Source organism: Podarcis bocagei, assembly GCF_964188305.1.
Source record: "Podarcis bocagei genome assembly, chromosome: 8".
Lineage (NCBI taxonomy): Eukaryota > Metazoa > Chordata > Lepidosauria > Squamata > Lacertidae > Podarcis > Podarcis bocagei.
In genome coordinates this window covers 87,779,869-87,794,838 of record NC_138133.1, presented here as the reverse complement: position 1 = coordinate 87,794,838, position 14,970 = coordinate 87,779,869, and positions in this window count along the sequence as shown.

The window sequence follows — 14,970 nt, the reverse complement described above, 5'->3', positions numbered from 1 at the left end:
CACGCGGGAGTGGCACAGGAGGAGCGCATCAACGAAGTCACGGAGATTTTGGACTCCAGATGGGGGGAAGAGGGGGTAGAATACTTTCTCGCCAGGGAGGGCACCCCGGCCAGTGCGAACAGCTGGGTGCCGGGCTACGCTTTAGACGAACCTCTGCTCAAAGACGAGTTTCATGCCCTCTTCCCACATAGACCTATGCCAGCAGACTTTTTCGACGACTGGCTTTTCACGCCCACGCTTTCGGACAGCACGTTCAGGGGGTTCGACTCGGACGAGGAACCGACACGAGACGTCCGTTCCCCGGAGGGGTCACCCTCGGGATCGGTCTCAGAACCCTCGTATTGGTGGGACGATAGGCCGGAGGAGCAGTTCCGCAGGAAGTGGCTGGACTGTACCGGCCGAGCAACGCCGCCTGGAGGAAGTGCGGGAGAGACGGACATGGACATTTTCGGGGACGACCCTGGTTTCGAGCACGGCGGCACAGAGATGGAAGAGGAGGTGACTGTCGTCAACGAGAGCAGAGAGGAAGACCTGGAAGAGTTCCGCTGGAGGCCTGCCACGGGAAGCGACCGATATCCGACGTTCGTCCCTTTGCAACAGCAGCCCCCAGCTCCAGCACCGGAAGGAGGGGAGGGGGGACTGGGGGGCTTCGAGGGGGGGATGGATGTCAGGGGTTTAGGTGCAGAGGCACGGGCAAGGGAGGAAACAGAGAGCGAAGGGGAGGAGACAGAGGAAAGGATGAGTGATGACGACGACCCGAGATCTCCCAGTCTTTCCAGTGAATCAGAGGATTCACAGAAAGGAGCACCAGTGGCCAGGGCAAGGGGGGAGTCTAGGGAGGCACCCCAGGAAGATAGAGCCAGAGGAGACTCAGGGGGGAGCAGCTGGAAATCGGGACCAGCGTCACCGCCAGGAAGCAGGGAAGAGGAAAGGAGCCAGGAGGGAAGCGCTGGCAGCTCACCACAGGAGGGAGGGCAGGAGTCAGGAGTGGCCACACCTCCATCGGGGAGCGAGGAAACGGTTAAGAGGAAAGTGGAAGGTTGGGCGCGCGCGCCAAGTTCAAATGCAGAGGAAGGCGGCGCAGTGAGCAGCCCCGAAAGGGAACCGGGTCCTAAAGCCCGGCGCAAGGAGGCAGAAGGGTCCGGGTCAGCGTCAGAAGAATCCCGGAAGGAAGAAGCCCCGGGGGGTAGAGGGACCCAGAGGAGGACAGTCAGGAGGAAAAGGTGGAGCAAGGCTAGGATATTAAGTTGGTGCGCACGGGGCGGAGACTCAGACGGAGCCTCGCCGATCTAGCTAGTAGACGTAGAGTTGCAGACAGCAGCGTGAGAATGGAAACTGTAATTCAATAAAGAGTTTTACTTAATGACCGCTGGCTAGCGTGATCCTCTGTGAGCTAGGATCTTGAAGCAGCTCTGACAGTAATAATAACTATAAAGCCACAGCAAGCCAGAGTACACTAACGTTTGCTCAGAGTAAGCAAGTAATTGTACAGAACTGCCGAAAACATCGTACTTAGTCGTTCTTGGGAATCGGCAGAGTGACATTCATCGAGGAATTGCAGAAGTCTGATGCAGCCGGTCCAGAGGGAGAGCCAATCACTGGCAAGTTCACAATAACAGCAGCAGACACCAAATCGATACTGCCTGCATTAGAAGAGATCATTAAGGGGCCTAGGCTGCAGTTTCAGCCAGAGGATGGGGGGGACTATTTGGGAAAGGGAGGCGGGCAGAAGAAGTGGAGCTCTTTGTCTATGCTTTACTGAAAAACAAGGTACGTTCAACAGCTGACAAGGGGGAGCTGATGTCAGGCCAGCCTCTCAGGTCATTGGATATCTTGGGACAGGGTCTTATGTTCCATCAAATGACAAGGATGGTGCATTAAAAGTGCTTTCTGGGGGGAAAGGGAAGATTTAATAGTTTGCGGAGAGAAGGCAAGAGATAGAAAGATGCTCAGATTGAGACTCTGGTTGGGAGTTGGCGGCTGTTGATACAGAGGTTGGCAAAAATCACATTGGGAGAAAAGATTTTGTGCAGCAAGGATGAATAATCGTGATGATGGTTTGGATTATCTCTTTATGTTTGCAAAGGACATTGTGCTTAGAGCTACAAATTAAACACCCTTCCCCCTCATATTTGTGGCATTTCACCTCCCTACCAAATATAATGGATTGGACGGGAGCAGATTTGCCCGTAAAATAATCTATAGACCAGAGGCAGGAGCTCCAGGTGTTGATGAACCCCAACTTTAATCAGCCCCACCCAGCACGGAAAAATAGCTGGAGATGGTGGAAGCTCCAGTCTAGAAACATCTGGAGGCTAGAAGCCGGACACTTCTGCCTTTTCTCAGTGCACCATACGCACCCAGATGGTATACCAGAAATGTCAGTGCAGAGGAAGAAAGTGGAGTGTGAAAGATCTCCACAGCAATCACTCTTCTTTTAATTGTGTTCGTGATTTCTCGTCCTCCTCCTGGACTCATTATTAAAGAGGCACATTGCCAAGCCAATTAAAGCATTGGCTTCCCATGCCAACCTTGTTATTTCACCAAGGGATGGTCTGCTTAAACAATCAAACCCACTGGCCACTGTTGTTATCAAAAGCATAATTTCAACAACAGGTCTCCTTCCTTGCAAGGAGAAGAAAGTGCCATGGGGCGATGCATGGTTTTCTCTGCAGCATTCAAGCTGATGCAGACAAGGAGACCTGTAGAAAGGGGCTTGGGAAGGAGTTTCACTGAGATGGAGTTGCTTCTGAGCTTTGGAAGAAGGAAAAGTCAAAATTAAATAGGAATGCTAGAATTTGTTGGTTTCTGTTTATGCCACTGTGCTTGAAGTCACAGGACTGTTTTGCATTCCAGAGATTCCAGGCTATTGGAAGTCTCAAGGAAGACAGGAGACGGATGTGACGTTACTAGTTTCCTGTTCCTTTGTTTGTCCAGTTGCTCTCTGCTTTCACAGAGAGAGCATGTATATTTCTTTTCTGTCTGCGTAGTTAGAAATAAAACCTAGCAATGTAGCTCAAACTTCTCGTCTCCTTCCCTGCTGCTTTGATACTCTGCTGAATGGAGAACGTGCCTGGAGCCTTATCAGAGGCTCAGGTTGTTAATCATCGTCGGAGGCGATTCTGAAGGACTCGACCAGAGGATGAGCTTTTCCAGCTCGATCATAGCGGAGGTTCTGACATTTAGGGGGAAGGAGAGGCCAGTTTGGGCTATTCATTAATCTGATTACTTAGGGATTGATACCTCACCCATTGAGGAGATTCCTGAGTGACTACAGTAAATATTTAGTTCACCTCTCCTATCCATCCATCTAAATTGGGGGGGGGGGTTCACGTACCAACACCCATCACCAATGCATGTTAAATGAAGTTGATGAACTTCTAAATTATACCATTTTACTTCGTTCATTTTCCTTTGATATTTCTGGACTGATTCCAGGCTGGAGTACAGTACTCTTGATTTAATTAATTAATTTTTTAATTTACAGTTCTTCGTAGTGATCGGTGAATCTCCCAAATTTAATTTCTCCCTGTTCCCCCCCCTTTTATCCATCTTAAGTTTAGTTATCCACATTTCCACATCAGTTTGCAGTTTTTTTGTTTAAAGAAAGAGTCCTTGTGAATATTCATTGGCACTTCAGTGCAAATGGGAATGTATCTTATTCACACATCCTGAAGAAAAATATGTGACCAAAATGTAACTATCCTTCAAAATTCATGTTGTTCTGGAATCAGCCCTCGCTCTGGTGTCACCTAATCATCGGAATTCCCTACTCTTCAGTATTAGAGAGGCCCCATCTCTGTTGTCTTTTTGGTGCCTACTGAAGACCTTCCTTCTTCCACAAACCTTTTAAGATGAGATCTTTCCCAATCTACATCTGTACTGGAATTGCCTTTAAGATATTTTATCATTTTTTGTCACTCTGGGCTCATTTGGGAGGAAACATGGGATGTAAATTTAATAATAATAATATTATTTTTTATTTATACCCCACCCTTCCCGGTTCAGAAAACCGGGCTCAGGGTGGCTAACAACAAATTTAATACACTTAATTGATGCAACAAAAAACAGCATAAAATACAGTATAAAACGTGAATAACAATAAATTCAGAATTCAAAAATCAGTTTAGGGGGGAAATCCATCCAATAAATATTAGATGATCACCAGGGCTAGCTGGCTAAATTAGTCCTATTTGGGCCAGCGAGGAGACCAGGGGAGAATTAGCTGTGGGATCCCAGAGTGGGTAATCTTCATAAAAAGGGGAGGAGGAGGGAAGGAAGGGGAATAAAAGATCAGGCTAAGTTCAAATTGAAAACCAAGCGGAATAGCTCTGTCTTACAGGCCCGATGGAAGGAGGTTAAATCCTGCAGGGCCCTAGTCTCATGGGACAGAGCATTCCACCAGGTCGGAGGCATCACTGAGAAGGCCCTGGCCCTGGTGGAGGATAATCTGACTTTCAACCAACCAACCAAATCAAGCAGTATCTGAACTGTCCATGGCGCTGAATTTCTTTCTTTTTCTTTTTCTTTTTAAACTATCAATTCTTTATTGATTAAAAGATTTGCATGCGTATGCAAACATTATGTACTATCTCTTAACAGGTAAAAGAAAGAAAATTATCTAAAATAGAAAATTTATGAAGAAAAAAAGAAATAAAGAAGTAAGAAAGATAAGAAACAAAGAAATCAAATTTAAAAAGAGAGAGAGAAAGTTATTAAAGTACTCATCAGCACAATCCTTCCAATCCTTCTCATTATACTGTTTGATATAACATTCTTTTTTACACAGGTTTACATTGTATAATATCATTTCTTTCTGATTTGTATATATTCCTTTATCTTTTTCTTTATAAATATCACTCAGTTTCTGCAAGTATGGAGTTATTTGTACAATAAACTTTTACATGATTCTTAAATATTATCCATTCTCTAGTTGCTTTTTGTTTCGATATTCCTCTAACTGATCCCATCAGTTTTGCTAATTGTAGATATTCTAACATGAGTATCTGCCAATCTGTAATCTCTGGGAGCATTTCATTCCATGATGCTGAATTTCATACAAATTCACAAACGCAAACCTGAAATAGCAGTTGCTTATTGATCTCAACCAAAGCAGAAATGTATTGGATAAATAATGCAGAATGCTTTTCAATTTAGCAGTGATGAAATTAAAAAGCTATAAACTAATATTTGGTCTCTCGGGCTGATAAGTGGAGAGTGTCATCTCCTGACTTGTGACAGAAGTCAAACTGACAGTACTCATGGAGTCCGGAGGAAGCACTAGATTCTGTCATTAATGTACAGCACATCTTTGAAGTCTTGTTCTGCAAAGTCCCATGACTCAGGACAGATGTCACAGCTCACTGGCAAAGCAGCTGGCTTTGCACGCAGAAGGCATCTTCAATTAACAGGATATAAAGGAAGGAAAGTTTTGAAAGACTCCTGCCTCAGAAGCTGACCACCAGGATAGACAACACTATAGTGTATGAATCAGTAGCCTGGATCACTGACCAGTATAAGGTAGCTTCACAGAAGGGGATAGACTGGTCAGGAAGTAAGACAATTTTCCTGCTGGACCATCAGAATAGGTCATGTCTTAGTCTGTCTGAATAGGCCACGGCACCATTTCCTTTAGAATGATTGCAGGATTCAGGGAGTATAATCCTTTATTCCAACAGCCACTATTTCAGGGCCACTCTCAAGGAACACATCATCTACCTTATATGTTCTGAAAGTCTTGGGAAACTTGTAGCCATGTTATGGTCGAGAGATGTGTTGAATTTTGGACTGTGCAACTTTAGACATCGGGTGCAGTCCTTATGATCTCCACCAGTCGTCCAGTGTCAGGAATCCAGGTTCCCAGCTCGATAACACAGTAAGCGTAGGTAATTAAAAAGGAGGATTTATTGCAAAAACGAACAGATAGCTCTGACAAAGCCTTTGAAAGCATTACTCTAGATAACCCTTCTGAAGACTATTTCCTGTGTGTACAGAATATATTGAACTTACGATCTTTACATCTCTTGTTTTGTTTCCTATCTAGCAGCCCTTGCATTTGCTGACTCCTCGGACTTTTTGGATCATCTCCACTCTCTTCTTGTTCTGATAGGCTGTCTCTATTCGCTCCTATTTGTACATCTTGTGAGCTTTGGCTGTGTTCTAGCCTGCTCTCAGCTACTGCCTTATCAGTCTGCTCAACAAGGTCAGGAAGAACCGAAGTCTGCAGCTGCCACCCCCACCCCCCACCTGACTAACATCTAAGCCTCTCTGTTCCTGGCTGCTTTCTGCCGTTGGCTGCAAACCTTTGCTTGGAGCTGGCTCATTCCTGACATCCAGCATTCACCCACTTGAGACTACCACTTCAATCTTGAATTTGTAGAATGGCTATTGGTGGGATTAGATGGGCCTTCAGGAATAGACAGACTTACTTGCAAAAGGTGACGGAATCAGAATTTTTGATTAAAAGAAACATGGCTCCATCGATCCTGAATTGTGATATAAGGTTCTAAATTCAAGGTCTATTATACTTTGTGTCACACATTCATTCTGGACCTCAAAGTTAGAAAATAAATAAGAAATTATAAAGCATTATGAAAGAAGATTATGTCTTTGACCACAAGAAAGATTGATTGATTGATTGATTGATTGATTGATTGATTGATGGCCTTCCTATTCCTCCCCCATTGCATTTATATCCCACCTTTTTCTCCAAGGAACTAAATGTGGTGCACATCGTTCTGTCCCTCCTTATGTAATCTCCACAACAACCCTGTGAGGTGGGCTAGGCTGGGAGAGAGGAACCCAGTGAGCTTCATAACTGAACGGGGATTCAAACCCTAGACTCCCAGGTCTTAGTCTGACACTCTAATTATTTCTTATTTAACAACAGCAACATGCTATCCACATTATGAGAATGCAGGAGAGTAACTGCTATGCAGACTTGAAGAATGCAAAGCCCATAATGCAGTGCGACACCATGTGACATATGAATGCAAGAACACATTCAAGGGTCTTTTAGAAGCAAAAGAGGAGAAGATGCTGAGTGAGCTAACGGTGTAGCTGGAACTTAATAAACTTCCAGTCAGCAGATGTGTTTTCTAAAAGAAAATCTGAAGTTTGTGGTAAGAGGGGAAAAAGTAGTGAAAAAATAATGCACGCAGCAGGCTTTGCACATGACCAAATGCAATTGATATGGTGAACTGTTTGGGTGCAGAAAAGCAGTGTTCAAACTGCTGTTTGATAAATCTCAATACCTTCCAGCATGGTTCTTTCTTTCTCAGTGAGCAATTTCTGACAGTTACTTATACTATTAAGGGATGGAAATCCCTAGAACATGGTTACCTAAAGGAGCCCTGTGACCTAAATTTGGGTGAGTGAGGAGTCCTTTGCACTGGAGCTATTAGAGCTGGACCATAAAGAAGGCTGATCGCCGAAGAATTGATGCTTTTGAATTCTGGTGCTGGAGGAGACTTTTGAGAGTCCCATGGACTTCAAGAAGATCAAACTTATCCATTCTGAAGGAAATCAGCCCTGAGTGCTCCCTGGAAGGACAGATCCTGAAGCTGAGGCTCCAAGACTTTGGCCACCTCATGAGAAGAGAAGACTCCCTGGAAAAGACCCTGATGTTGGGAAAGATGGAGAAGGGGATGACAGAGGACGAGGTGGTAGGACAGTGTTCTCGAAGAGACCAACATGAGTCTGACCAAACTGCGGGAGGCAGTGGAAGACAGGAGTGCCTGGCATGTTCTGGTCCATGGGGTCACAAAGAGTCGAACACGACTAAACAACAACAAAAAAACAACCATCAATGGATTGCTTTCCTCAAACAATGTAATTGCAAAAGTTATAACTTCTTGGGGGAGAGGAACCAAAGTGTTTAGCTGAATCCACTAATTGCATCAGTTCCAAAGACTTAGAAAAAGGTATATTAAATTTGCCTGCAATGTTGGTGATTTACAGCAGCAGTTAAAAGCAATGATTTTCATATTCCGAAACACCTAAAGTACTTTGTATAATTGTCCAACTCTCTTCTTATTTCCTCTTGGTAACTCTTAACAATTTCTGCCCACTTTCAAGCCATTAAAAGTTTCTTTTAGTAGCATCTGTATTTACCGCCTTGTTGATCTCCAGCCATCATCCCAGAATAATATCTTAATTATTTTTCTAGTAATTAACTTTGCCCCTAATTATGAGGGTCTCATTTGCAAAAAGTTGCAGCAGCAGTGCGCCATTATCGGGCAAAAGATTGCACTTGCTAATTTTTAATTACAGATGAATGTGTTAGGTAATTTGCACTTGCCAAAAACAAAATGGGAAAAAAGAAGCTTTCATTCATTGAAACTTTGTCAACAATTCTAGTTTATTTGTTTGTTTCTGGAACGAACGCAACAGCACTCTCTCAACTTGTGAAACCCGGCAAATGGAAATTACTGCCTCTGACTCCCAAGCATTTAACTTTTGGGGCCTTTCCCTCCTAAGTTGTTGCATGGCAAGACCCTTAAGCCAACTCCCCATTAGCATAAAGAAATTCACACAGACACAGAATTTTTGTTTAAGGTTATTGGGCAATTTTTTTGGCCACAACTTTATTGATTACAGGAAATGAGAGCTGTATTGGCTTAGGCATTGGCAAAAGACTATATATGACTCCTGCCCCCTTTGCAGGAAGTCTGTAAGGGTAAACCACCCAAAGGGAAACTGCTTCAGGGGAACCTGCTTGCATCTCCCCTGGTGTTCCCAGAGGCCTGGCATGGTCCTATCCCCTCAAGCAGACTTCGGACAAGATCCAGGCCCCGGATTCCTTTAATGGAATACCCTTGAACAATGGAAGGGCAGGTGATGGCCAACCTCCCGTCCTCCACTCAACAATAAGCCAATGCCTAACCGCCAAGCCTTACAAAGTTGATGATTTCTAAGGTAGGCAAAAACCAAGTGGCCCGTGCCAATTCGCCAAATGGAAAAATTCCTACCCGATCTCCGACCCAAGATGGGCAACCAACCGAAGTCCAAAGCAAGGCCAAAGGACACTTAAATTCAAGGGTGGGTGGGCGGGTGTTCAGCAGTGCGAAGCAGGTACTTGGCACATGTTGCACTGCCACTTTTATACATCCCCCCATGACCACCCATTCAAATTGATTGGGCAATAGCCCTAGGTGATCATGGTGCCACCCTGGTGTGAGGGTGATGGCTCCACCCATGCCAGGGTGGGGGGGACCGGGTTGAGGGCCTGCCCGCAACCAGGACCATCTATTAAGATGATCCCACTTGTTGTTGTTAGTCTTGCTCTGAGTCAGGCAATTGTTCCCTCTTGTGTATTCTGACTTGCAGAAGCTCTAGAGTTTCAGCCATGCATGTCTCCTAGCCTGCTTGCGATCTCCAGGGACTGACCTGAAGAGGACTGACCTGCTGGGAGCCTGAAGGGCTCTGCCCTGCCTCTCTCCACCTGGCTTGGGGTGAGGCCTGACAGACTCCATAAGGGACTGCTGCTGCTGCTGCTGCTCAACAGAGAGGGCTTCTTTTTAAAGATTGTTTTTCATCTATGTCATTTTAAATTGTTATTGATATTAATTTTTAGTTTTAGATTTTATGATTTATGTGGAAACACTTTCCATTCAGTTGCGTACCTTTTGATGTGTTTTGTTTATTGTTTATGACTTTTGTTATGTTGGTAATTATGTAAATCTTGTCATGTTGTAAGCCGCCTTGAGTGTAGCGGCAGCAAGACACGTATACATACAGTCAATTAAAAGTTGGTTTTATTCCAGAAAAAACATGCTACTTGTCTGGAGCTCTCTGCCCCCGTGACTTATGGCTACCCTGATGATGACTCAACTAAATCCTCACGCAAAGTCACGCAGCTCTCCCGGGGCTTGCGGAGAGCTTCCTGAAGCCTGGAGAGCGAGAGGGGTCGGTGCGCACCGACCCCCCTCGCTCTCCAGGCTTCAGCGAAAGCCTGCATTCGCCCCATAGGATGCATACACATTTCCCCTTCATTTTCGTCCTATAGGGCGAAAAATATGGTAAGCTTTTAGGCCTCGTGGAGGAGCTGTTTTTGAAAGCCTCAGCGGTAAGCTCCTTTTTAAAGCAAGTTTCTAGTCCTCATGGTGGAGTTGTTTTGAAAAGCTCCTAGTCCTCATAGCTATTCTCAAAGCTTCTACTCCTCATGGGTGCACTTTTGGTTAGAGAAGGGTGCTGATAATATCAAGGTTGCAGGTTTGATCCCTGCACTGGATGAAACTCAGGGTCCCTTCCAACTTCTATGACTTGTGTAGCGACTTTTGCAATGAAGACTTTGGAAGTAATGATGCTTAGAGTCTGAATACTGTGTCCATGAGTGGGAACCCGGACACTCTGTCTCATTGAACCCATCAGGCTCCAAACATCGCTCTGGCAATTAATCTGCACATCTTAAAAGGAAGAGAGAAGGGGCGGTGGGAATATACGTGGCAATCCCTCCAGCAATTCAAAAAGTGAACAATTTATTATAATCAAGTGACAACTGCTATGGATGGAGGAAGGCAAGGTGCGGGTAATGAAATTGATCAATTGATTAAGCAGCCGCCTCTTACACTCTGTTCTCCACCGGCTTCCAATATTTCCCGGTCCCCTCCAGGGAGAACCGGACTGATATTGCTATTTCTTTTTAATGGGGATATTATTTTTCTTCTCTCCCTTATGCTCCTTCCACCAACACTTCGGCACCGAAATCAAGATTAACATTCTGTGTCACTTGGAAGAATATTTATATTAGGGAAATGCCTCAGGAGTAAAGTGTGCTGGAAGTTCCTTTTAATCATATCAGGAATGGCAGAGGAACTGTCACTCAATTTAGCTCGGGCTTATTTCTTACGCTCTTCCAAATGCAACGAAAAGGAGGGGGGCGGAATCACCCTTCGAGACATATGCATAAAAACATATGTTCATCATGGTTTATTTAAACCATAGTTTTCATCATTTTTGCTCTCTCCCACACACTTTCAGCACAATCCACAGCTTCCAAATTTACCAGTGAAAATAGGATTACTCTGCTGCAGGCTTGCACTAATAATGTTGTTGTTGTTGTTGTTGTTGTTGTTGTTGTTGTTGTTGTTGTTGTTGTTGTTGTATCTGGGTGGGATGCAACAATGTAAATTTCCTGCTGAGATTCCTGCATTGCTGGGGGTTGGAATGGGGTCCCTTCCAACTCTACAATTCTATGAAAAACATATTAAAATCAGTTAAAATAGTTTGCAGTCAGAAGAATGGGATAGGTCCTAAAGAGAAAAAAATCCTCAGGTGCCTTCAGCCTTCAATTGCTAACATTTATTCTACTGTTTATTCTGCTGTTAATATTTGTTCAATTTATATACTGCCATTTATCAGAAGATCTCATGTAGAACATTACAACATTAAAAAGACGTTGTTGTTGCTTAGTCGTTTAGTCGTGTCCGCCTCTTCGTGACCCCATGGACCAGAGCACGCCAGGCACTTCTGTCTTCCACTGCCTCCCGCAGTTTGCTCAAACTCATTTTGGTAGCTTCAAGAACACTGTCCAACCATCTCGTCCTCTTCTGTCCCCTTCTCCTTGTGCCCTCCACTTTCCCAACATCAGGGTCTTTTCCAGGGAGTCTTCTCTTCCTATGAGGTAGCTAAAGTATTGGAGCCTCAGCTTCACGATCTGTCCTTCCAGTGAGCACTCAGGGCTGATTTCCTTCCGAATGGATAGGTTTGATCTTCTTGCAGTCTATGGGACTCTCAAGAGTCTCCTCCAGCACCAGAATTCAAAAGCATCCATTCTTCGGCGATCAGCCTTCTTTATGGTCCAGCTCTCACTTCCATACATCACTACTGGGAAAACCATAGCTTGAACTATACGGACCTTTGTTTGCAAGGTGATGTCTCTGCTTTTTAAGATGCTGTCCAGGTTTGTCATTGCTTTTCTCCCAAGAAGCAGGCGTCTTTTAATTTCGTGACTGCTGTCACCATCTGCAGTGATCATGGAGCCCAAGAAAGTAAAATCTCTCACTGCCTCCATTTCTTCCCCTTCTATTTGCCAGGAGGTGATGGGACCAGTGGCCATCATGGATCCCTTCATGGATCACTGCCTTGCCGTGGCGAAGGGGCTTGAATAACTCTAGTAGCTATGAACTATGCCCAGCAGGGCACCCAAGATGAACAGGTCATAGTGAAGAGTTTTGACCAAACGTGATCCACCTGGAGGAGGAACCGGCAAGCCACTCCAGTATCCCTGCCAAGAAACTCCATGGACAAAGACAACAGGCATATAAAAAAGACATTACAGAGTATCAATGATAAAAACATAATAATACAATGAAGGTGTGGAATGAAGTGGCCAGGCACACTTCTTTGGGGAAGGACTTCCACAGACTCTCCTGAACCACCACCACGCATCAAACTTCTGAGACTGTCAGGGCCTTGGCAAAGGAGGAATGGTGGAGACAGCCTCCTCAATCTGAACCTTGTGGAGAAGAGGAGAAGACAGTGCAGAATTACAATAGGGGTTGAAAAAGGGCAGAGCTCAGAGACAGATGAGGAGGAAAGTTGGGAAATACAATGGTACCTCTGGTTAAGAACTTAATTTGTTCTGGAGGACTGTTCTTAACCTGAAACTGTTCTTAACCCGAGGTACCACTTTAGCTAATGGGGCCTCCCGCTGCCGCCGCCGCGTGATTTCTGTTCTCATCCTGAAGCAAAGTTCTTAACCTGAGGTAATATTTCTGGGTTAGCGGAGTCTGTAACCTGAAGCGTTTGTAACCTGAAGCGTCTGTAACCCAAGGTACCACTGTAATGGGAGAGGAGGAGGGAGAGCGGGAGCAGCTGGCTGACATGTTATCACTAGAAGGCATTCCAGATGTAGGAAACGAAAGGTCTGTAGATGTAGGAAACGAAAGGTCTCAGAGACAGATGGCCCTAAGCGGCAACCGTAAAGGGGGTGGGACTGTTGGCGAATGCAGAAGTGGGAGAGAAGGGGAGTGGAGATTTACTCAGAGCAACGCCATTATTCCAAGAGGTCGCATTTCTAAGCCTCTCTCTGTGAATATTGAATAAAAGGCAATTGGTAAGAGCTTTTCCTTGTCTTATCCATTCCTGGCAACCTACCGTGGAGGTTGGATCCTCTGACGCCTTACAGAGACCCATGAAACTACAAAGTGGTCCACCTTCCAACTTAGCATTAGGGCTGTGCAGGAAATTCAGCTGGGTCCCAAGCCAGATTGGGACTACTCGGAGGGACTTGGATGTTGGATGTGTCATCTTGGATGTGTCTTTGCTCTGGCCTGAAGTTCTTCATCCCTTTTGAGGCCATTTTCTGGGTCCACCACGAACTCTGAGGAAGGCTAAGAGGCTGATGATAAGGAAGGGGTGCTCTGCTCAGTTGTGGTTCTGTGCAATGCTCTCCCCAGTGAGATCTGTCTGGTGTCTTCACTCAAGGTAAAAATATACCTATTCCTCAAGTACAGTGGTACCTCTGGTTAAGAACTTAATTCATTCCAGAGGTCCATTCTTAACCTGAAACTGTTCTTAACCTGAGGTACCACTTTAGCTAATGAGGCCTCCTGCTGCCGCCGCGCGATTTCTGTTCTCATTCTGAACAAAGTTCTTAACCCGAGGTACAATTTCTGGGTTAGTGGAGTCTGTAACCTGAAGTGTCTGTAACCCGAGGTACCACTGTATTTGAAGGACTGAGTGATATTGTTCTGCCGTCTACTGTCAAAGTCTTCCTGCGACTGTTCTTGTGGGTGGTTCTTTTTCTTCTGTGCGTGTGTATGTGTGCGTTATTGATTTATTTGTTCACTAACTTCATTGGTTTCCTTTTTGCCAAGGTAACTCGAAGCGACGCACAATATATAAACAAAGAAGCACATGCATCAAAACCAAACTGCAAGAAATACAAAGAAAAATGTGAACGACAATCCTATTTTTAAAAGACAGGATTAAAACATCCCACCAGCTGAATTGTAGGTGTTTGCATGTGAATGTTAATGTTGAATATATGAATTTTAATAGTATGGTGTATTTTTTTAAAAAATGATTTCCTCCTCCAACCCCTTCCTCCAGCACACCCATATAATATACCTAAAGGAGGTATGATCAGCAGTACGCCATCAGCATCAGTCTGAACCATACCCTCCAAGTGCCCTGATTTTTCAAGGACAGTCCCGGCATTACAAAACCCATCCTGACTTCTGATTGGATCCCAGAATGTCCCTATTTCTCCCACCAGTACTGCTGCCAGTTTGGAGGCGGATGAGCTGGCGCTTGTCCCATTGGTGAGGGTGTGATGGCACTTGCCTTCCTTCTGGAAGGAAATGTTCTCCAGGGTAGGGTGGTGGTGACAAAAATGGGAGGTTGAGGAGGGTCGGTTGTTGGGGAGTGAGAAATAATAATAATAATAATAATAATAATAATAATAATAATAATAATAATAATAATAATTTATTGTTTATACCCTGCCCATCTGGCTGAGTTTCCCCAATCTGGGCGGCTTCCAATCAAGTGTTAAAAAATAATACAGCATTAAATACTAAAAGCTTCCCTAAACAGGGCTGCCTTCAGATGTCTTCTAAAAGTCGAATAGTTGTTTATTTCCTTGACATGTGATGGGAGGGCATTCCACAGGGCGGGTGCCACTACCGAGAAGGCCCTCTGCCTGGTTCCCTGTAACTGCACTTCTCGCAATGAGGGAGCCGCCAGAAGGCCCTCAGTGCTGGATCTCAGTGTCCGGGCTGAACGATGGGGGTGGAGACGCTCCTTCAGGTATACAGTCCCTGTATCCCTGTTTTCATCAAAGGAATGTTGGAGGTGATGCGGAACTAGTCGATTCCTTCTGTGGGATCCATCCAACCATTTTGAAACTCTTCATTAGAGAAAGAAGTCCTGCATGCAGATATTCTGTCAAATATCCGGCTCAGGCCTAAAAGTCATCACTGGAGTCAAAACACAGCAGCAGGAGTGGTGCATGGGTACATTAAT